Here is a 23,174-nt window from a genome sequence, read left to right on the forward strand (position 1 = left end):
GCCCTAGAAGATTCTGTGTAGAGAAGATGGGGGAAAAATGTGCAGGTTTGCAAGCTTGAGATGACTTGGGCTTTTCCTGCCTTTTTCTTTTGCTTAAGGGATGGACAAGGAGCTGAGATTTATGGCCCTTCCTAAAGACAAAAAATGTGCCTTGGTAGGGTGGGGACACTGGGTTTCTGCAGTTCTCTTCTCTCTCTCTTGCTCTGTGTTTTTAACAAAACCAAACCCAAACGAACTGATGGATTTGTAATGGTAGTTTGTTTGTTGCTGGAGAATGCTACTTTGCATGCTTTTCTTCTCTTGCAGGGTATGTTCCGTTTTGTGCTTTTTGTTTTAGAAGCTACTAAAGGGTGTTGGGGATACGTCTGGCTGGTATGAAGGCCAAAAGGTAACACTATTGTTCTAGGAAATGAGCATAAATGCATTCCAGTGATGCTGCAAGGCATACATGCTGTCTTTTTTTTCCTTGTAGGCCTGTTGACTGGGGCTGCCTTTAACCCTTTCATATTTGCAGAGAATGCAACCGTGTGACAGTAACTGAACACTGGTCCAAAGTCTTTCCAAAAGGTCAAGGTTCACAAGGTGAGAAACGATATTCTGAGCATGAATTTAAGTATTTATTTGAAGCTCCGTTCAGACACAGACTGACAGTGGCTTGGGACCCTGGAGATAATACTGGGTGGAGAGTGGAGAAGAAATACTCATAACGTTAGCCAAGTTTAATGGGATTAGAGGGACTTTTATGAGGTTGTTGCTATCAGGGTGAAATCAGAATGACTTCATTAAATCGCATGTGGCTGGTCATTTAGAAGAGGCAGGCCTGAAAAGAAGCAAGTTGGAGAGAATGGTAGGCGTCAGGGCCTTGTGGAGAATGTACTGTTTTACATAAGACTGAAGCAGTACACGAGTAGCTTTTTCTCCCCGATGATTACAGAAAAGAGGACTTTGCCAAAAATCCAGGCGACCTGGCCACCTTTTAGGGATTTGAGGAGTCTGAAGGTAGATTTGCCTTTTGTTCATTCATCACCTTTCTCTTTACCTTGCTCTGTGTGTTAACCTGAAAGGCTTTTCACTCCGAGTCGAGTGGTGGAATGGCTTTTATTGATCTGGGGGGCTGTGAATGGTGAGTTTGTCAGTGGATTATTTGTGGCATACATTTTAATGTGGAATACTTAACCTGGTGCCAGGAGGAGGCTGGGTAGTATGGCTTCCTCTGTGCAAAGATGCTTGTTAACTCAAAGCTTTACAGCAGTGGATGGCAGACAATGTCCAGTGCCTTACAAGATCATAGTTTGATTTCAGCTGGTATTTTTATGCATCCTCCAAAACCAAGAGGTTTTTGAAGAGGAGAGAGAAGCAGGCAGTAATGACTGGTGGCAAAGTAAGGAACAAAGGCAGTGAGAGCTTACAGGAGAACATGAAGCATTTCGCTTTGGGGTTCCTTGTGAAAAGGACTGCAACTTCCCCAGACAGGAAGCCAACAGCACCAGAATCCAACCCAAGATGATCTCAACTACGGATAGAGGAGTTCTGGCTTCTGGTTTGGTCGAAGTACAGTCAAAGGGAGCCCATGGAAGGCACATTGGAAAACAACTGTCTCCCCTACTTTGTAGAGGGTATTTTGTTCCTTTTTGCATTCAGTAGAGTGGTCTTTTCAGAAATGCCGAGGGTCTTAGGAGAGGTTGTGTGCTGGCGGTTGGTGGGCAGAGTCTCTGCAGTGCAGGGTGTCAAGTATGCAAGGGTTTTATTGTTGAATTTTTTTCTCATGATTTCAGAGCATCCAGCGTGTGATGAAGCTGAGAAACAACAGCACATGGTTAGCTCAGAGTGCTTGCTGTGGGATTCAATAGAGATAAATGTAATCTCGGGCTGATAGACCAGTAAATAGCTTATGCGATGGAACAAAATTCTTTACAAATCGCTGTGTGAAAATTGGTTTTCAGTTCTACATTTTTGCCTGCCAGAGGTTCTGTGTCTGAATGTGGCCGAAATCTGCTTGCAAAGCAGATCCCAGTCCACGTTGCATGATACGCTGTTCCTGCTTTTCGGGTGCCAGCTAAAACTCAGATGGCTAATATGATAGCCCTTAATTAGCTTAATACAATAAGCTGTTTTTTAAATAATTGAGTCCTTCACTCCTGTCTTTAGAAAGTCAGTGATTTTTATTTAACGCTGACAACTGACCCCCTGCTGCGATGGATCCTTGAAAAGGATGTTTTAAAAAGCCCTTTTCGTAAGGCGTGGCCTGTCCCAGAATGTTCTGGTTTACTCTCTGTGGTTTTTAGCTTTGTTACTCTCCACCCCTCCCCCCTGACCCCGGCCCCTGCAAAGGCTCCTGGAAAATACCAAGTGTTTTGTACAAAGGCCTGTCTTTCCGGCTGCAGAGGGCCATTGCAGGTCGGAGAGCTGGTTCTCCAGGGTTGCAATCAGGAGCTCATCTCGGCCTGAGGTTTGTCTCAGGTGGCAATATCGGGCAGGGCTCTGAGCCTGTCACAGGCCCGGGACTCCCGGGAGGAGAACCAGAGTTTCCTGGGCTCTGGACGGTGAGCGTGGAGAAGCCAGAGCGTCCCCTTTCCCAGAAGGAGCCAGGCGGGGCCGGCCCGCGCCCCGCTGTCCCTGTCACCACGCAGGCCGCACACCTGGGCCCCAGACCGCCCCGCGGGGTTGCCTGCGGGGGTCTCCCAGGGCCCCAGGCCAGCCCGTCCCTTCAGGGAGGCATGTGTGCGTCTGGCTGGGTGGGGTGGGTCCACTGGAAAGAAAGTGTCACTGGGTGGTAAACCTTGGCTTGTTCTTGTTGTTGGCCTCTTGGAGTCACTTTTTTCCACCTTGAAGAGTGTGGGGTCCGGGGTTTCTAGAACTCTCAGCCTCCTGCTTTCGGAGAACTCGTGTTCTGTGTTTTTGCTCTCTCTTCTCGCAAGGAGATTCCCCCGCCCCCCTCCCGCCTTGACTCCTTTTTAAAGGAAGGAGGAAGGCTGGGGCTGACATGTGGATGGAATTTTCTGCAGATACCTTCCAGGGGATGAGTTAGAACGGGAGGATTTGTTCGGGGAGACCCCCGGCCTTCCGCCTTGTTTCTCCCCTTGAAATGCGTTCCTGGGCTCCGCTGGGGGGCGTTGCGTTTGAGTGACCTTTCCCATATTCTTGGTGGGACTCCATTTAGCTCTGCGCAGCTGGAGCCGAAATTGCCAGCGCAGGGGCTGCAGGAAGAGCTGGGGGACGATTTGGGGTTGGTTTCCCCCCCTATTCCCTTAACATCTCTTCCTCATCGGGGCACTACAGTAGCAACACAATAATAACAAACACAGCTGGTTAAGGGGAAGGAAATCTGTGGCCCCACTGACCCTCCCAGGCGAGAATACTGGAGTGGGCTGCCATTATCTTGCTCCGGAATCTTCCTGACCCAGGGATCGAACCCTCATCTCCTGCGCTGGCTGGCAAGTGCTTTACCACTTAGCCACCAGGGGAGCCCCAAGGAAATCCATACCTTTGTGTTAATTACGCAGGCATTACCCCAAGGGATATTGTGGGTATGGGTTCCAGACCACCGCAGTAGGTTCCAGACCATGGCAATGAAGCAAGTTGCTGGAATTATTTTGGTTTCTTGGTATATATAAAAGTTATGTTTACACTGTAGTCTATTAAGTGTGCAATAGCATTATGTCTAGAAACACTATATCAAAAATACTTTACTGTTGCAGAAAATGTTAGCCATCATCTGATAATACACAAAGCTTCGATATTTTCAAAAGCCTGGTATCTGTGAAGGGCAATGAAGCCAAGCACAGTCAGAGGAGGTATGCCTGTGTTTGGTGTATGATCTCTAAGTATGTCATGGTTAAGTAATTAACCTTTTCTTTACATACAGTAAAACTGACTCTTCGGTGTGCGGTCTCACGGGCTTTGACAAGTGCCTAGCGCCATGTCTGCCCCACCGTTACCTACAGGGACTCGTTCAATCTCCTGAAACCTTCCCACCTGCTGTCGCTTTGTGGCCAGACTCTCCTCTCCATTCCCACCCCCCTGGCAGCCACCAGTTTGTTCTGACCTTATGTTGGTCTTTTCCAGAATGCCATGCAAATAGCTTCCTTCACTTACAAACTGCATTTGAAGGGCCATCCGCATTGTTTTGAGTATCCACACTTGGTTCTTCTTTTATTGCCGACTTGTGTAGACCTCTGTATGGATGTACCGTGGTTTGTTTGTCTGTTCTTCCGTTGAAAGACACGAGGGTTGTTTGCAGTTGGTTTTTTTTTTTTTTTTTTGTAATCCTCTTCCCAGAATAAAGTGGCTGTAAAAATCTGCATAGGGGTTTTTGTCTGAACGTAAGTTTTTATGTCTGTTTGGTACAGACTGAGGAGTGGGATGGCTGGGTCATGGTGAGTAAGTAAGAATTCAAAGTTAGGATGAAAGTAAATTCAGCTGGTCGTAGCTCACAAAAAGATCTAGCGTTGTCAGCTGCAGTTAAGACTTTCCAAGTACCGTTTTCGTAGCAAATGCTATCCGAAGACACATGAGAGATGTTCATGATAATAGACCACTCACTAACGGGATGACAGGCTTTATAACCCAGAACGAATCGGAATTAGCCAAAAGTGGAAACAAGAACCTGCACGTGGTAAAGCAGCCTTTATCTCCCTCGGCAGTTACTCCTGATCTCTTCAGAACCATTTGGCAGTTTAATTTTTGCGTTTGTCTTCAGGTTCCATAAAACACCAGCCAGTGACAGGATTGAAATTTTGGAAAGGGGTACGAAATCTTAGCTGCGTCAAGAACTTATATCGTTAATGATAATTTGATTTCTTGAGTTTCAAATTATTGGCGTTATTTTAGTATTTGAAGTTATTTTTCAGCTTTTATGTCTTTTAAAGAGGTGAAAATGTGTCAGTAATCTCAAAGCCATGAAGTAAGGAGATTTTGGAAGCATATTTTTTTTTTTTTTAGCGGATAAAATAGCATTCGAGATCAGGAAGAACAAGTGGACTGAGGTCCTAGTGATGAACAACAAGGGAAGGGAGCCTGAGACGTGGGGATCAGCATTAATTTGGGGGTTATTTCATCCATGGGGCAGATGCAGCGTGTTTCCTAAGCCCTGGACGTTGTGCTAGGCACTGCGAGGACCGAGGGCAAAGGCATCCAGAGAGGAAAGGCTAGTGGGAAGTAGCGCACGGATGCTATGATAGGAATGCGAATGGGCCACCAAGTGCCAAGTTTAGAGGGAGGAGCCCTGGACGAGGTGGCTTCTGAGCCGAAAAAGCCAGTAAAAATATGTCAGGGAGGCAGCGACCCGGAGGGCGAGCAGAGAGCCCGAGGGACTGTGTGTGGGAAGGCCCTGGCTGGGGGAGCGGGCGGGCAGGCGGGCAGAGGGCGAGAAGCGGGCAGTAGCTGGGCTTCCGAAGGCCGTCCTGCACCGTCCGCTCCAGGGTGCGCTTCCCTGTGGAGGCAGAGGGGCAGAGAAGAGACTGTTTATGATAGAGGACCCAGGGCAGCCCCGTGAGTGTGGAATGGAGGCTCTTCGGCGTCCAGTGGGGGCCCCACGGCAGCCATCCAGGAGAGGGGAGGAGGGCTCCATCCAAGGCATTGCCATGGCGATGGAGTGGTAGGTGGTGACCGCGTCAGGGGGCCTGTGCGTGCATGTGTGTGTGTGTGTGTGTGCGTGCGCTGGTCTCCAGTTAGATATGAGGCCTGATAGAGGGGGAGAATGCCTGTGTGTGTGTGTGTGTGTGTGTGTGTGTGTGTGTGGGAGACGAGGAGGATGCTCTCTGAAGTTATTTGTCAGAGGTTACTTCTGGCTCTGAGATTCTGAATTCAGGAGGCAGGAAAAGACTGTGGAGGTGGAGCTGCTGGTAGAATGAGTTCAGGTTTGGGTTATGTTGCCCATGGGGTGTCCTTTGCCTTCCAGGTCGTGTGAGCTGGGGGTCTAGATTGGGAGCAGTTACTACAGAACAGAGCTGATAGAGGAAAGATAGGAGAAGGTGTCAGTTTGGGTTGCCGGAAGATAATGATTTGTACAGTAAAAGGTAAAATGCATCAATGAAGGGGAGGCAGGGGCTGAAGAACTTAAAGACGTGTGCTTCTGAAAGTCGGAGGGCAGACCGTGACGTCAGCAGCCTAACACCTGCAGGCAGCACTGTTGCGGTGGCCTTTCCATAGGTTTAAGACCGAAACGTTGAGGCGAGCTAAACGCTGTTGCCCCCCACCCCCGCCATAGTGCAGGTCAGGAGACTCAGGCAGAGATCCTGGCCAAGGTCCGCCCGCTCAGAAACAGGCTGCAGGCAGAACTGGAAGCCTGCTTCTCATCCTTGGGCTCTTCTGCCTCGTCGAGGGACGAGCAGGATCGGGGGACCAGGGGAAGTCATGGAAGGTGCTCAGGGTTGGGAAGGCCTGTTAGGGACAGGGAAGGGGAGCAGGTGTCGTGGAGAAGTTGGAGGCACAGTTCAGGGCCTTTGCCATTAGCCGGGTTTTCCTGACTTCAGTCATCACGATGAGAGAGAAGAGTCTGTGTCTACCCCAGAGACGCACGGTGCTAGAATTGCATGCCGGGAAGACACAAGCGTTTCCTTTACTGGGCACTGGGGTGAGGAACAGATTGGGAGAAGGAACAGGAGGTGTTTTTGTTTTATTTATTCTTCGAAAAGGATAAGAAAGCGTAAATTGAAAGTGGTGTCGAGAAAAATCTTTTGTCCTCGCACATAAGCACGATTTAAGGAATTCTTTGAATGCTCATCCATGGACAGGAAGTTCTCAGTTTGGCCTGTTTGAGGTTGAGGGGAAGAGCAAATTCTCCTTAATCTAAATCTGGAGGCTGAAATAAGTAGTGTTTTTAGACAAAACCAGCGTGGCCTTCTTAGCCGTCCCCAGGACTCCCCGCCAGGTGTCCTCTGGTTGACGGTCATGAGGGCCCCCGAATGCAGGTCTGTTCTCAGTCAGGTATTACCCCGTAATTCGAGATTCTGAGCGTCCTAAAGGATTCATAGAGACCCAGAGGTGAAGTCAAGGTGGTGTAGTTTTTGAGTGTCTTCTCAAGGCAGCCTTGCCTTTCGGGAACCAAATTCCTGCTGGCTCATGCGGTCTAGTAATGGGCGGTGATTTTGGTCATTTTCTTCTGCGAGGAACAGATTCTTTCTGGGTATCTGAACAGTAAGAGTTTTTCAAAGACTTCCAGGTTAGAAAAGTCACAGCTCTGTGTTAAAAATAAACAACTACATAGCCGGAAATGCATTAAACACTTATAGTTATAGTTATCTCTTCATTTTCCGCAGTGAGCCCAAACTGGGGTGGAGGTGGGGTTCAGCAGGTAGTTAATAGCACATCTGAAACCAGAACCCACTGCCCTACAGACTTCTAGCCCAAGGCTGTTGCCATCAGTATTTCTTTCTGCAATCCAAAATTAGTTGTCTGGGTTTTGATGGTATAGAAGCCAGCTTTTACTTACAGTCCTTATATCATGTGAACCTTAAAGCCTTATTTACTGAAATGAAGCCCTCACACAGGTACCCGTTGATAAGCTGGTCCTTCACAGTTTTGCTGATACATCAAGAGTTGGGAGGTAGTTGAGGTCTCCCTCTTGAGACTTGATTATGCCTGTGTGTCTGCTAAATCGTTTCAGCTGTGTCCGGCTCTTTGCGACTGCATGGACTGTAGCCCGCCAGGCTCGTCTGTCCACGGGATTCTCCAGGCCAGAATGCTGGAGTGAGTTGCCACGCCCTCCTCCAGGGGATCTTCCTGACCCAGGGATCGAACCCGTGTCGCTTAACATCTCCTGCGCTGGCAGGCGGGTTTGTTACCCCTAGCGCCTCCTGGGAAAGCCCCCTCAGCCAGTTAACTTAAAATTCGAAACCATTCTTTTCTTGAGGGTTGTTCAGAAGATGAAGTGCACATGAAGTGCCTAGCAGAGTGCCTGGTGCTCCGTGAGTCCTCCCTAGAATCTTAGCTGTCCTGTATTCCCGAGCTGCCTGTTTTAGGGCAAGGACCGTGTCCCTGACATCTCTTTTCTGTCTTGGTGGTGTTTCTGCTGTTCAGTCTTTTACCTCCTTTATCGGTAGTGATTTCTGTTTTGAGGTGTGGGCCATGAAGGCGCACACAGCGTTTCCTGCCTGGTCTGTAGGTTTTGAGTTGCAGCTGCCCTTTATCTGATGAAAAGCGAGGGACACCTCGGCAAGAGTCCTTGTTCTTCTTACTTGGCCATGCTTAACATTTATAGCTGGAAAATCTTGAACGAATTTTGTAGTTAAAGTCTTAACACTTCAACTGTCTTTGTTCCCAAGTAAATTCAGCCCAGTCAGCGAGGGCCTAGCATCTGGGTTGTCTGTCTCTTGGTGTGCTTTTCATCAACCAGAGTTTCAGAGCAAACAAAAGTTGATCGTGAAGCTGTGGCCGGATAGCTCAGGCCTCTGTTCCGTCCGTGTCCCCAGCCCTTTGCTGCCCATGTTTGCTTGGCAGTGACCAGATAGTCATGTCTTACACACTGGACCTTGGAGAGGATGGAAGATGGAGGCGAGCAGGGGTCCCGGGACCTTGCTGTCTAGAATGGCCCTGTCCCGTTGGCTGGCCCTACCACATACGGCTTCTGAGCGCTTGCTGTGTGGCCAGTCCTGTTTTGGGGGCTTCCCTGGTGACTAAGTTGGTAAAGAATCTGCCTGCCATGGAGGAGACCGGGGTTCAATCCCTGGGTCAGGAAGATCCCCTGGAGAAGGAAATGGCAACCCACTCCAGTCTTCTTGCCTGGAAAATCCCATGGACAGAGGAGCCTGGCGGACTACAGTCCATGGGGTTGCAAGAGTCGGACACGACTTAGGGACTAAACCACCACCAGTCCTAATTGAGATGGGCTGCAAGCATAAAATATACACAGGGTTTTGAAGACTTAGATAGCAAAGAGGAATGTAAAATGTCTCACTAATAGCTTTTTAATATAGACTTTATGTTGAAAGAATATTTTGGTTGAATAAAACGTATTACTAAAACTTATTTCACACTATTCCCCCCGCCCCCCAGCCCTTTTCTTTTAAAAACAGAGGGACTTCCCTGGCAGTGCAGTGGTTTAAGATTAGGAGTTTCCACTGCAGGGGGTGTGGGCTTGATCCCTCATGGGGGAGCTAGGATCCCGCATGCCGAGTGGCAAGTAAATAAAAAAAGTGCAAAAAAAAAAAAAAAAATAGGAAACTTGCCACTGTATATGTGGTTTTCATTCTGTTTCTGTCTGAGAGTGCTGGTCTGGATTGTTGGACGGACGACCAGGTTTACCAGTGAAGCTTCCCTGGTGCCCCGCAGTGTTCGTGCTTACTGATGTTGAGTCCTTCTTTCGGTTGAGAAGATAGGGTGAGAACTACGATAGGGTCTCCTTGTTAGAGAAACTCTTTCTTCCCTGGTTTGGGCTCCCTTTCTCTCCCAGATATTCTAATCCATCTCCAGATTGCAGGATTTAGACAACCTTGCCACACTGGTGTCTGATGGGGAAGGGAAAGGAAATCCACTGCAAGTTTGCTGTGTGCTGGAGGCTTTATACTGACTGTCCCCCGAAAGGTATAATTAACATCCCCGGTGAGCCTTACAGACGTTAAGAGACTGACGGAGGAGGGTAGCGCTGAGTGAGAGGTGGACCCGGACTTGGAGCAGGTCCGGCTCGCTCTGCATCTCTTCCCTGCCTTTCCCCACCCGCTGCTGCGGTCCTGTGCTCCCTCCTGGGTGCCCTTATCATCCAGGTAGGACCAGTGGCATACAGATCGCCCCGGGAATCTTGTTAAAATGCAGATAATGATTCACTAGGGCTGGTATGGGCCCGGGATCCTGTATTTCTGACCAGCTCCCAGGTGATGGTGGTCTGCTGGTCCTTGGACTGCATGGAGTAGTAGCAGGGGTCTGTAGTGTGCCCCTGGTTTCAGATCCTCTGTCTCTGCTCCGAGTCATCTGATGCTCCAAGCCTTGCCTGACTGCGGGAACTCACTGTCTCTTTGCATGTGATGCCAGTGAGGGCATTTGGGGTCAGCCCTCATTGTTGGGTCATGGATGCCCAGCCTGGCATGAGCACTGGTTTCTGGGTATGCAGGATCTGCCTGGATACTCAGTGTATTCTTGTTCCCACATAATCTGTGTTACTGAAGCTTTACTACCTTGATCCCTTGACTGATGAGACAGAGAGAGCTTTACTATCAGAATGCGATCCGGGAGATCCATGGCAGGGGTACCTGTTTGGAGTCACTGTGATGAACAGTGTCAGCAAGTCAACATGTGAGAGTAACCACAGGGCTTCCCTGGGGGCTCAGTGCTAAAGAAGCCTCCTGCCAGTGCAGGTTCCAGCCCTGGGTCTGGAAGATCCCCTGGAGCAGGAAGTGGCAACCCACTGCAGCATTCCTGCCTGGGAAATCCCATGGACGGTGGAGCCTGGTGGGCTACAGTCCATGGGGTCGCAAACAGTTGGACACAACTGAGTGACTAAGTAGCAGCCATAGACAGGAATAACTGCCATGTTTGGTTCAGAGACTTGGGATCTGATGGGAGGGGAGGACTCAGAACTGTTAGCGGCCGCTGTTTTTGCCTCCATGCCTGACAGGGAGTCGGGTGACTTGTGACTTTCCCTTAGAATGGGAGCCCTAATGAGCCTCCTCACAGGGTGGTGATGAAGAATGGCTAATCAACACCACCTGCTTGTCTAGTGCACACGAAGGCACACACTCTGGAGGCCTTGGATCCAGATGTCTTGGGGAAGCTCAATCCCAGGCCTGAGCCAAAGGAGAAATTGAGTTCCAGTAAGGAATTTGGTGAATTACGTGTGTGAACTGTAAGAGACCACAGAACTGTAGTTGGCATGTTTAAAAATTTGGAAATGGATTAAGTTAGTTGTAAGGATAAAATGGTGTCTGTTACATGAGATTCCTGGGCATCCCTGATAGCTCAGTTGGTAAAGAAACTGCCTGCATTGTGGGAGACCTGGGTTTGATCCCTGGGTTGGGAAGATCCCTTGGAGAAGGGAAAGGTTACCCACTCCAGTATTCTGGCCTGGAGAATTCCATGGACTCTATAGTCAATGGGGTCGCAAAGAGTCGGATATGACTGAGTGACTTCCACTGCCACATGAGACACCAAGAAAGCCTGCCATTGCACAGAAGCTCTGGTTGAGTTTTCGATCTTACTGGACATTGGGAGTCTGAGAGTGCTACGGCTCGTGAATCCAGCACGTTGCATCCGGTTTATTACTTGTTGGTTAAATCTGTCAGCTCCCGGTTTTGTGCTGAATCCCTGTCTGGGGTGGGGAGAGTGTGTGTCATGGTGCGTCAGCTGTGGCCTCACATTGCTGTGAGGGGAGCAGGGACACGACTGGGCATTCAGGGTGGGCTTGGTGTGGGGCCTGTGCTGGAGAAAAGGGTTGGAACCACAGGTGTTAATCTGAGCTGGGGATGAGTTCAGGATATGTAGTGGGGTGGTAAGTCAGAGGTCATCCTGGAGCCTGCCAAGAGTCAGGGTCAAAGACTAGCTGGGCAGAGAGAACATCAGACGGCAACGCACATTTGACCGGTCCCCCGTCCAGTGAGTGGCTGGAACCAGCAGAGCGTGGCACATAGACCGATGGGTGTGTGAGAGGGCAGGAGGGGCTTCCCGGGGGTACAGTGGTTAAGAATCCACTTTCCAATGCAGGGGGCGTAGGTCCACTCCCCGGTCAGGGAAGAGCTAGAGTCCCACATACCTCCTTGCTGCTAAGTCGCTTCAGTTGTGTCCGACTGTGTGTGACCCCACAGATGGCAGCCCACCAGGCTCCCCGTCCCTGGGATTCTCCAGGCAAGAACACAGGAGTGGGTTGCCATTGGGTGCAGCCAAATATTTTTTCAGAAAGTAAAACAGTACAGGGCTGCAGGACCTGGGAGACATGCAGGCTCTCTGTGCTCATGGGAGCGCCCTTTGGATGAGCTTTGCTGTGATTCATTATCGTCAGAAAATAGCTTACCTGTAAGCGAACTGAATTTGTGTCCTAAAGGTTTTGACACTATTATTTTCTGATACACTCACTTGGCTTCTAAAGGTAGAGACAGGAGGAAATAAAGAAACATTGTGAGGAAGTAGAGGTTCCAATAAAGATAAACTTTGGGTGAAATTTTGAAAAAAATAGAGGGATGACGTTTTACAGAAAGGGAGAGAAGACCCAAGGTAGGAGATCCAAGGTAGGGCTTGGCTGGGGAGGGAAGTCCATGCCGAGGACTCGGGGAAGCGTGTTCAGGCGGGGACAGAGTTTGAGGCAGGAAGTGACTCAACCCGAGTTGGGAGGAAGACAGCTGACGGGTGAGTCGGTCACTTTGGGAAAGGATGTCTCGAGCCACTTTGGACTTCTGAGTCGTTCGGACTCGCAGCAGCACTGACAAGCCGGCGCCTTCGCCCGCGCCAGGCCCGGGGCGCTCCTCGCCCCCAGAGGGAGCGGACGTGCGAAGCCTAGCGGCTGGCGTCGGGGCTGCGTTCACATCCGGGTCTTCTGGACCTGACGGCCGTGGCCTCACGCGCTTCAGCTTAGCAGCCAAGGTGTAGGAGCTCTTGAGGGTGGAGATTCAGTCTGCATTTTCTGTTTACTCAAAGGTCACGAAAACAGTACGTTTAGCTATCAGTGTTTGCTCCATAATCGCACAGCGCCTGCTGTGAAGACTGGCCGGAGGGCCGCGGGAGGTGGCCGGGCTAGCGTCAGGGGCTCCCCTGGGCGCGTCGCTGCGTGTCCGCGGGTGCTCATGGGTAGGGGTGTGTGTGTGAGAGAGAGGTGTGTGTGTGTGAGGTGAGTGTGTGTGTGTGTGTGAGGTGAGTGTGTGTGTGTGTGTCTGAGGGTGCTCATAGGTAGGTGTGTATCTGTGAGAGGTGTGTATGTGGTGAGTGTGTGTGTGTCTGAGGGTGTTCATAGGTAGGGGTGTGTCTGTGAGAGAGTTGTGTGTGTGTGAGGTGAGTGGGTGTGAGGTGAGTGTGTGTGTGTGAGATGAGCATGTATGTGTGTGTCTGAGGGTGCTCATAGGTAGGGGTGTGTGTCTGTGAGAGAGGTGTGTGTATGAGGGGTGTGTGTGTGTGTGAGGTGAGTGTGTGTGTCTGAGAGTGCTTCATGGGTAAAGGTGTGTGTGCGTGAGGTGAGAGAGAGGGATATGTGTGTGTGTGTGTGTGTGAGGTCAGTGTGTGTGTGTGTGTCTGAGGGTGCTCCTAGGTAGGGGTGTATGTGTGAGAGGTGTGTGTGTGAGGTGAGTGTGTGTGTGTCTGAGGGTATTCATAGGGTGTGTGTGTGTGTGAGAGAGGTGTGTGTGTGTATGTGTGTGAGGTGAGTGTGTGTGTTTGAGGGTGCTCATAGGGGGTATGTGTGTGAGAGAGGTGTGTGGTGTGTGTTTGAGGGTGCTCATAGGTAGGTGTGTGTGTGTGTGAGGGTGCTCATAGGTAGGGGTGTGTGTGTGTGTGAGAGGTGTGTGGTGTGTGTCTGAGGGTGCTCATAGGTAGGTGTGTGTGTGTGTGTGAGAGGTGTGTGTGTGTGTGAGAGGTGTGTGTGTGTGTCTGAGGGTGCTCATAGGTAGGGGGGTGTGTGTGTGTGTGAGAGGTGTGTTTGTGTGAGGGTGCTCATAGGTAGGCGTGTGTGTGTGAGAGGTGTGTGTGTGTGTTTCTGAGGGTGCTCATAGGTAGGGGGTTGTGTGTGTCTGAGGTGAGTGTGTGTTTGAGGGTGCTCCTAGGTAGGGGTGTATGTGTGAGAGGTGTGTGTGTGAGGTGAGTGTGTGTGTGTGTCTGAGGGTATTCATAGGGTGTGTGTGTGTGTGAGAGAGGTGTGTGTGTGTATGTGTGTGAGGTGAGTGTGTGTGTGTGAGGGTGCTCCTAGGTAGGGGTGTGTGTGTGAGAGAGAGGGGTGGTGTGTGAGGTGAGTGTTGTGTGTGTGAGGTGAGTGAGTGTGTGTGTTTGAGGGTGCTCATAGGGGGTATGTGTGTGAGAGAGGTGTGCGGTGTGTGTTTGAGGGTGCTCATAGGTAGCTGTGTGTGTGTGTGAGGGTGCTCATAGGTAGGGGTGTGTGTGTGTGTGTGAGAGGTGTGTGGTGTGTGTCTGAGGGTGCTCATAGGTAGGCGTGTGTGTGTGTGAGAGGTGTGTGTGTGTGTGAGAGAGAGGTGTGTGTGTGTGTCTGAGGGTGCTCATAGGTAGGGGGGTGTGTGTGTGTGTGAGAGGTGTGTTTGTGTGAGGGTGCTCATAGGTAGGCATGTGTGTGTGTGAGAGGTGTGTGTGTGTCTGAGGGTGCTCATAGGGGGTTGTGTGTGTCTGAGGTGTGTGTGTGTTTGAGGGTGCTCATAGGGGGGTGTGTGTGTGTGTCTGAGGGTGCTCCTAGGTAGAGGGGTGTATGTGTGTGTGTCTGTGTGAGGTGAGTGTGTGAACATTTCAGGTCCCTCATGCATGTCTGTCCATTTGACAAAATGCGAGTCTGGTTCGGCTGTCTAGCGTTAATTTGGGGAAAGCTGAAACACATAGTTTAGCACTTGAGTAGTAATACTGATTAGGCTTGGCGGGTTTTGATTTAGATGACTCATAGCTTTTTTAGGAGCAATTCTTTTCCTGCTGATCTTGGTCAGTAGGTGCCGTTGGCCTCTGTTGGTGTTTCAGAGTTAGCTGTCCCTTCTTTGGTTACACTCTGCCTTGGTTTCGGGTCGTTGAGGATGGGAAGTTTCTGCTCTGCCTCTGTTGTGCTGCCTAGAAGACCTTGCTGGGCTGCTTTTCTGCAGGAGGGCAGTTAAGTGAAGGATGCTCATTATTAAATCACGTGTGTGCATGCCAAGTCGGTCAGTCGTGTTTAACTGTGTAACCCCCATGGACTGTAGCCCACCAGGCTTCGCTGTGCATGGGATTCTCCAGGCAAGAATACTGCAGTGGGTTGCCATGCCCTTCTCCAGGGGATCATGCCAGTCCAGGGATCGAACCTATCGTTTGATCCATCAGGAAAGCTCCAGAAGTGTAACTGACCTCTTGCAACTGCAAGATTTGATTAAACTTTGTTTTAAATAAGCCCCAGAGATGTCTCACTCTGAAAGTGTCCAGCATCCAATAAGCTTGGGCAATGCTTCCAGCTTGGACATTGTATCCCCATGATGAAGTTTCACCCTAGAAATTCACATCAGCACTTAAAAGTTCAGAGAAGCCTTGGGAGAAGAAGGATGTGTATGTATGTGTTTAATCCAGCACTTCCCAAATCCCTACACTGTAGAATCCCCGCTTTCCCCTATTTGGTGGAAAATTGTGTAACAGGAGCATTCCTGTGTGACCATTATTCCAAGCTCTTGATTGTCTGGTGAAATTAGTGCAAATTCAGGGGGACCTCGTGAGAAATACTGAGAGCTTCCTTTCCTTATACTGTAACCTAGTGTTGGACAGCGTGATACTCTTCATTCTCCTCGTGTGTGTGTTCTCTGGTTTTTCTCTACTCCAGGAAGAGAACTTTTAAGTGAGTTTACTTTTAAAAGTCAGTAGACATGTTGTGAACGATCACCCTGGGGGATGCTCTTAGTCATGTCTTATAGATGAAAGCCCTACATTTCAGAAATCTAAAACTGCCTCAGGTGAGTTTGGTGTCCAGCGAGACAAGGCAGTGCTCATTTTGGAATTCTGGACCAGCTGTGATCAGCCCGTGGGCAGCCCTTGGTCTGCAGGCTTCCTCAGGTGGTGGGGGAGGAAGGCGCAGGGTGCTGGAGGGGCTGCCCCTCCCTAGGCTGGGGGGCGCCCAGGGGAGCGGGCTCACGGGTTTGTCTCTTTGCATTTTGTTTGTTTGGCTCTGCCAGGTCCTAGCCGTGGCACACAGGGTCTTCAGGCTTCACTGCAGCATGTGGGAGCTGGTTCCCTGACCAGGGGTCAGCCCAGGCCGCCTGCACTGCAAGCGTCAGCCACCGGCCAACCAGGGGGTCCCCAGCCGCTTTATTGTGATTTTAGGGGGGTTAGGTCCTGGTGGGAGAACAGGTAACAAGGGGAAAGTCCGTTCCCGGAGAGCAGGGCTTTTCAGCCTCAGCACTAGTGAGCTTAAGGGCCGGGCCGTGCTTCGCTGGGGGCTGTCCCTTGCGGAACAGGATGCTTAGCGTCTCTGGCCGCTTACTTCCTACCCCGCTGAATGCCAGGAGCACCCCTCACCGCACTTGAGGTTGTGCCAGCCAGAAATGTCTCTGGACATTGCTAAATTTCTGTAGCCATGGAGGAGGAGCAAAATCACTCCCTTAGAGAACCACCGACTCACAACCTTGTTGCGAGGACAGTGCTTTGAAACTTGGGTTGTAAAGATTCCGAAAGAAAGATTTCTAGCACGTGTGGCTGGACTGTAACTTCCCAGAAAAGAGCGAGGTTCTGTCAGCTCCCAGCGCTCGCCTTCCTGTTTTCTGAGGCTGTGATTCTCAAAAATCTTTGCCAATAGTTTTAAGTTTAGTATTTGAAAAAGTTTCTGGTTAAAATGAATACAAAACAGCAAAAAGCAAAGTGGCTGGTTTGATGGGGGCATTTCAGGGGCAAACTTGGATTTTTGTACAAAAATCTAGAAGGTTTATTCAGGTGACAAAGGAAACGTGCTTTGAGGTTCTCCTGTCTGTAGTCAAAGTATCACGTCTGATGTAGAAAATCTATACTTTGCTTCAAGGTGGAATTATAGAGATGTTACTGAAAAGTGTGGCATTTATAAAATGCCAAATGAATGCTTCGAAAGCCTTCGTGAGTTTTTCTCTTAAACGGGGATCCTTTGGTTTTAGACATGGGTATGTACGTGATTTCTTAGTTTTGAAATACTGAAATCCACCAAACTTGAATATTTTATATCCAACTAATAGCAAAGAAATTTAGGCTTTTTTTCCCCTTGCTTTCTCATCATTGAAGCTCTTTGAATAACTCACTCCGAGCAGAGGCTGTAATGAGTTTTCCTGAAGTTTATTAAGGGTGACAGATTTAGCCCAGACCCTTGGTATTTTTATAAACTCATTGACATATTAGTGAACTGCTGGCACAGGGGCCTTGTAGTTAAAAGAATGTGGTGCACCCGGTGGGAAACAGAGCTCTTGCCAGAGGACCTTTGACAGAATTGCCAAGGCTGGTGATGCTGACTTCCCTTGAGTTCATAGGAAATTTAAACTTTCATCTACTTCCCCGTAGATAGGTGATCTTGAAAGTGCTTAGGTGGATGAACTTTGAAAAACCTGTGTCCGTACCTTCTATCCCCTGCCCTTTCTGCATTCATGTGTCAAGATGTTTAGTGTGAGTCCTAAGCCTTTCTGTGAATTTTCCCTATCTATAAATTTTACATATTTATGTATAAATGTATAAAATGCAGTATGCTTGTTTTACATATCATGTAAAATGCAATAGGCTTATTTTTTTCTTTTTAGTTTTAATGTAGTTTATATATTGTTTTAGGACCCGATTTCCCCCTCCATTAAAAACAGCGTGCTGTCAACAGTGTGAATATACTTCACACTATTTTTAAGAAAGTTTGATTTATTTATGGCTGCGCTGGGTCTTTATTCCTGCACGTAGTCTTTCTCTAGTTGCAGAGAGCGCGCTTCTGCTTTCGTTGGCTTTTGTTGCAGAGTCCGGGCTCTGCGGTGAGTGAGGGAGGGCTTAGTGACTGTGGCTCGTGGACTTAGTTGCCCTGTGACAGTGGGATCTTCCCAGACCAGGTATTGAACCAGTGTCTTCTGCATTGAAGACGGATTCTTAACCACTGGACCCCCAGAGAAGCACTACTGAACACTTTTCAGCTGTACATGTCAAAATGTCTAAGGTGTTAGACTTCACATTATGTGTGTGTTGCTGCTGTTAAGTCGCTTCAGTCGTGTCCGAGTCTGTGCAACCCCATAGACGGCAGCCCACCAGGCTCCCTCGCCCCTGGGATTCTCCAGGCAAGAACACTGGAGTGGGTTGCCATTTCCTTCTCCAGTGCATGAAAGTGAAAAGTGAAAGTGAAGTCGCTCAGTCGTGTCTGACTCTTCAGGACCGCATGGACTGCAGCCCACCAGGCTCCTCCGTCCATGGGATTTTCTCACCGCAATTAAAAAGAGGTACCACAATTGATATGATCGTTTTCCTGCTGATGGACGTTTCCATGTTTTCCAGTGTTTCGCTATATTTACAAATATCTCTGCCCCAGACATTTTCATGCAGATGCTTCTCACTTGGGAAGATTTATTCCTTTGGTTTAAAACCTTGTGCCTGTGCCTTGAAATCAGTGACTTGTCTTCCAGGTATTGCAACTAGGATTCTTGCCCGTTTTTTCCTTGGGAGTAACTAAGGAAAGAGCAGGTTTTTCCTCTGGACTTTAAAAAATTTCTTGGTTTGTGAGAATGCTGTTGGAGAGAATCTCATGGTGCGTAATCTTCTTAGCAGAAGGTTTTCTTTCATTCAATTTTGGGGGTGTCCAGGCAAGCACTTGCCCTGAGTGCCTGTTTACTTTGCACCAGATAGCTGTAAAGATGGTCAGCCTGGGAGATGACCTGGTGCCCAGAGGCATTCCTGGAGGAGAAACGAAGGCCAGGCCTCAGAAAGACCAGATGACCGACTTCTGATAAGCGGGTTTGGTCAGCCGGTTAGGCGGCTTACTCCTGCGCACCGTGGTCTGGGCAGACCTGAGCTGGCTCTTCTGAACCAGCACTTGGTATCTGGTCAGCCCTGACTTCTGCCTTCAGGTTTTTCCCCGGAGAGCCATCATTTTGAAATGCTAACCCGAAGCAGCCCTACCCTTTAAATTTGCATTCTGCTTTCTAAAGAAAAACACGGGGGCAGGTATTTTTGGAAGCTTTGTATATTCAGTAAGTAGATATTCCCACCCTTCAAGAACCTTATTAGCACTCACGGCAAGTCAGCACAGTTCTATTTTTGACTCTCAAGCAAGGGAAAGAAAACATCGGTCATGTGGATTGACGGGAGTTGCTTAATTTGGGTACAGTCTGCGGCAGGTTCAGTCACGGGGAGTCCCAGCACCCTCCCCGACACAAAGTCTCCCTCGCTGTGTGTCCAGGAGGTGAGCTGGTGCCAAAGAGGGACGTGGACTGGTCCCCCCTGTCCCCTCCCCCCCGGCGCTCAGCCAAGCCCACGAGGCTCTGCAGGGCCCCAGGCCCGAGCACGCAGCAGCCTCGGCCCCGGGGACGTGCCGGTCGTGGGGAGACTGTCCATTCCCAGATCCCAGGACCACGCGGAGCCAGGGTGAGCGGTGGTTCCTCCCACTTCCTGAGGAAGTGACCGAGGGCCCTGGTGAAGGCTGCTTTCTCCAGGAGTCCCCCCGGGAGAAGGGACAGGACATGCAAATTGGCCATCCTCTGAGGGAGTAGAGGCTTTGAAAGGAAAGGAGCCCTCCGTGGTCGACCTTTTTGTCCATTTCCTTTGATCTTCTCATGCTTCGCTTTCAGAAATTATTTCCTAACTACTCTGCCCTTCTGGTTGCCTTTCTGTGGATGTCCCGTCCCCGGCTAAACAGAACACGGCGAGAGGCGGACCCTGACTTCCACAGAGGGTTTTCAGGGCTGAGGCTCTGAGTGATGAGCATTTTAAAGGAATATAGTCGCTTGAATAATAAAAACACCGTCTTCATAGGCTATTTAATTTTCTCCAGGCAGACCCAGGATAAAATTCCTGGGGACTCATTAATAAAGGAAGATGTGGAAAATGAGGGCCTTTTGGGCCATTTTAGCAAACTGCAAATGAAGTCAAATATTGAATCAGTTGACTCCTTTGAAAGGAAAGAACCACTTGTAATGTATCCTGTCACGGGTTAATATCACTTACTTTCTAATTTTGTGTATATGAAATAGAATATCTTCATCTTGAGTTTTTTTCCTTTTTCGATGGTTATCTGATTCAGACTCTTCCCTCCTCTCTTCGTCTTTAGCCTGTTGCGAATCGTATTTGCTTTCCTTGATGTTTGCTTCCTTCTTCCCAAGCACTTAGACGGCACTTAGAGCTGAAAGCTGTGAATGGAGGCGGAGGTGGATCAACTCCTGGGCTCCCTGTGTCTAGGCCAGTGTCTTGTAGAAAGAAGGGTTGCCCGTCAGGGTGGACCTTCCATCCAGCAAGCTGTGTCTTTCTTTTCCCTTTTCTCCATATTGCTTTTATTTTCATACCTGTTTTTTAATTTTTTCTATAAAATACAGTGATTGAGAACAACATCTCATGAACCTGCACGTTTAACCTGAAAGAGCCTTTCTGCAGACTGGGGTGGGCGCTGCAGGAGAGCAACTCCCAGCCCTCCTCAGTGCTGTGCAGTTGTCAGAGCTCATCCGGACGGTCCTGTGCCTCGGGCTTCCACATTCTTCCCTGCGATTTTTCACCACAGGAGTGGTTATTACCTCTTTTTAAGGACTTCCAGTTATTTATTTTTTTTTGACCTTTAACTGTACCTGGTAATCTGCTTGCTAAAATCTCCAGGACTCTGAATTAACATAGAGGAATTCGTGTCTCCCTCTCCTTGTCTCTTTTGAGAACTTTAACATGTCCTTCGTACTTTAAAGTGTACTCTAAATATTCCTGCCAGCCCCCGTCCTGACTGTGTTCGTGCACACGTCCTGTTCCCTCGCTCTGCGTCTGTTTCTCGGTTCAGCCCTTTTTTTCTCCTCCTCCTCTTTCCTCCTTTTTCCTGGGACCTCTCCTTCCTCATAGGTAAACAGCTCCTTTTCTTTTTAGAGGGACCTGGGACCTCTGTACTTAACGGATATTTTAAAAATCACCAGATAAAACGGGATTCTGCTTTATAAGTGGGGTTTTAAAGTTCTCTTACAGTTTGATTTTGGTCTATGTTTTGCATACGTCTTTAAGACTTTTTATTTAAAATATGAATTTGTCTATACCAAGTCTGACTAAAGGTACCTTAGGAAGTTGACCAGCTGCCTCATTCTGTCTTTGTGACCAGCCCTTTTTATTGTTCACCATACCATCTTCTGTCTCATGCCGGCATGATAGGATTTTAAGTGCCAGCCTGTACCAGCTTGCCCTCTCTCCTGAGGCTCGGTGAACTCCTTGGTTCCTACTTTCCTGGTTTTGGGAAAAGGAGTTGACTCCTTGGAGATTTCCTTCAGGCTAAGATCCTTTAGGAAAGTGAAAGTAAAAGATTACTAAAATATCAGGCACATGCCTAAATATGGGTGCTTATCCCTGGATCGGGCAGATCCCCTGGAGATGGGCATGGCAACCCACTCCAGTATTCTTGCCTGGAGAATCCCACAGACAGAGGAGCCTTGCGGGCTACAGTTCATGGGGTCGCAAAGAGTGGAACATGACTGAGCTTAATGACTAAACTATCCGTAGGCAAGCCTAGGTTACCATGAAGTCAAGGGTAGTCTCCTGATGGATGGAATGACAAAAATTGTTCTTTGAGACATGGTGAACTTAAGGATTATGGTTTAAGAGCATGAGTAGATTATTTTAATGTCTCTATCTCCCTTATCTTTTACTTTCTCACATGAGTTAAAAATATTATCTTTAGAATTTTAAAGCAAATGGGTGAAACTCAGCACTGTATATCTTAAAGGTTATTTTTTGAAGTGTTCTTATTTTGGCAAGAATTCTTGAAGAAAGGTTTCTTTTGCAGTTCCTTGCTTTGGCAAAGTCTTTTTGGAATAGATCAAAGTCTATATTTAACAGGGTACCCCTGAACAGATGTATGCATAGAATTAGCATGGACGTATGTCTGTGACATGAAGGAAACATGTATAGACATGGGGAGATGTCTGATACGTTGTCGAATGTAAAAAAAAAAAAATGTGTATTTTGTTAAAATTATATATGTGTATTTATATATTTATGGTTATGTATGCATTTAGAAGTCTGTATCTCAAATGTTATTAGTGATCCAGTGGGTCTCCTGGAGACTTTTACTTTCACTTGCTTATACTTTTTTCTTTTAATGAGTATCAGCATATACTACTCTGATAAGAAAAATGTTTTAAAACCCCAGGAAAGAAAGAGAGGCATTTTAAGTAAACGGCAGCCTGTTGGATGAATAAAGCTCTTTGAAAGATGCTACCTGAGCATTCTAGTTAAGAGTGATTCTAACGGAGCTGTAATGATGTTCACATAGAGATTGTGAACCTAAGAGGTTGTGTTGGCTGGAGGGTCTCTGAGTTGGGGGTAAAGAGACAGGAAGTAGGGTGCTATTTGTGTGTGTGTTAGTCGGTCAGTTGTGTCCGACTCGGTGACCCCGTGGACTGTAGCCCGCCGGGCTCCTCTGTCCATGGGATTCTCCGGGCAAGAACACTGGAGTGGGTTGCCACGCCCTCTTCCAAGGGATCTTCCTGACCCAGGGGTTGAACCCAGGTCTCCTGCATTGCAGGCGGATTCTTTACTGTCTGAGCCCCCAGGGAAGCCCTCAGATGCTGTTTCTGCAGCAGAAGTCACGCAGAGGGACTCAAGGTTCTGCTGCTGCTGGATGAAATGATGGGGTTCTTGCCCTATCGTCTCTGTAGTGTTCATTACATAGAAAGTCTTAAGGAATGCTTGTCAGTAAACTGAGAGCAAATGGGTTATTCTCGGCTATTGAATCAGCAATTTCTGATTCTGTACTTCAAAGGAAAAAAAAAAAGAATAATTAGAAATTTCTCATTACTCTTAGACATCAGTGCTTCTTTTCCCACTGTGGAGTAAGCTAACAGCTTTCAGAAACCAAGGAATTAGGAAGCTGTATACATTTTTCCACATACATTCCTTTTTACATATGTATACACGTATACATCTTATACATGGATCGAAGCACGTGGGACTCACGTGTCAGAACTGCTTGCAGACCCAGCTGGCCTGTGAAGTGGTGGTTTCTGTTGAAGGGGCTTGGCCTGTGGTCTCCTGCGTGGAGGGAAGGCAGAGAGGGCAGTGACTGTGTGGGGCGGAACGGTGGCACCGTCTCCGAGGGACCGTGGGTCAGCTGCGAAAGGCTGCGGAACGCCCTCATCCTTCGGGAAAGCCGTCAGAACGTTGATGGGATTTGCTGTGGCTCCGTCCTTGTCCTGCGTTTATGGGCCACGGTGGTACGATAGGAGATCCATTTCCTCTGGCTCCAGATTCAGGCCGCTTGGAGGAGGAGGAGGTGGTCAGGGCCCTCCGCTGCCTTGCCTGTACCTTGTAATGGGTCCCCATCCTCTTCTTGCTCTCTCTCCAGCATTGTCTTCTCTCTGTCGGTGCTTCTTGCAAAGAAGCATAAATACGTGATCTTTTTCATTGTGGAAAGCCTTCTGTTCAGGAAGTGCTTAAAC

General features: G+C 48.7%; 1 protein-coding gene across 8 annotated transcripts in view; it reads left to right on the plus strand.

Moving 5' to 3' along the window:
- Window positions 1-23,174, plus strand: part of ZNF532 (zinc finger protein 532) — a 130,193-nt gene that overhangs the window by 18,857 nt on the left and 88,162 nt on the right. The window contains exons 2-3 of one of the 8 annotated variants that reach the window (XM_086373672.1): window positions 307-388; window positions 473-582. The exons of 6 other annotated variants lie outside the window; for them this stretch is intronic. The gene's annotated coding sequence lies outside the window, so the exon portion shown is untranslated. The remainder of the gene's footprint in view (window positions 1-306; window positions 389-472; window positions 583-23,174) is intronic. One more of the 8 variants, XM_086373670.1, reaches the window with a different exon arrangement.

This window comes from Bos grunniens, chromosome 24 (assembly GCF_055505025.1).
Source record: "Bos grunniens cultivar Pamir isolate PY7600 chromosome 24, Bosgru_T2T1.0, whole genome shotgun sequence".
NCBI lineage: Eukaryota > Metazoa > Chordata > Mammalia > Artiodactyla > Bovidae > Bos > Bos grunniens.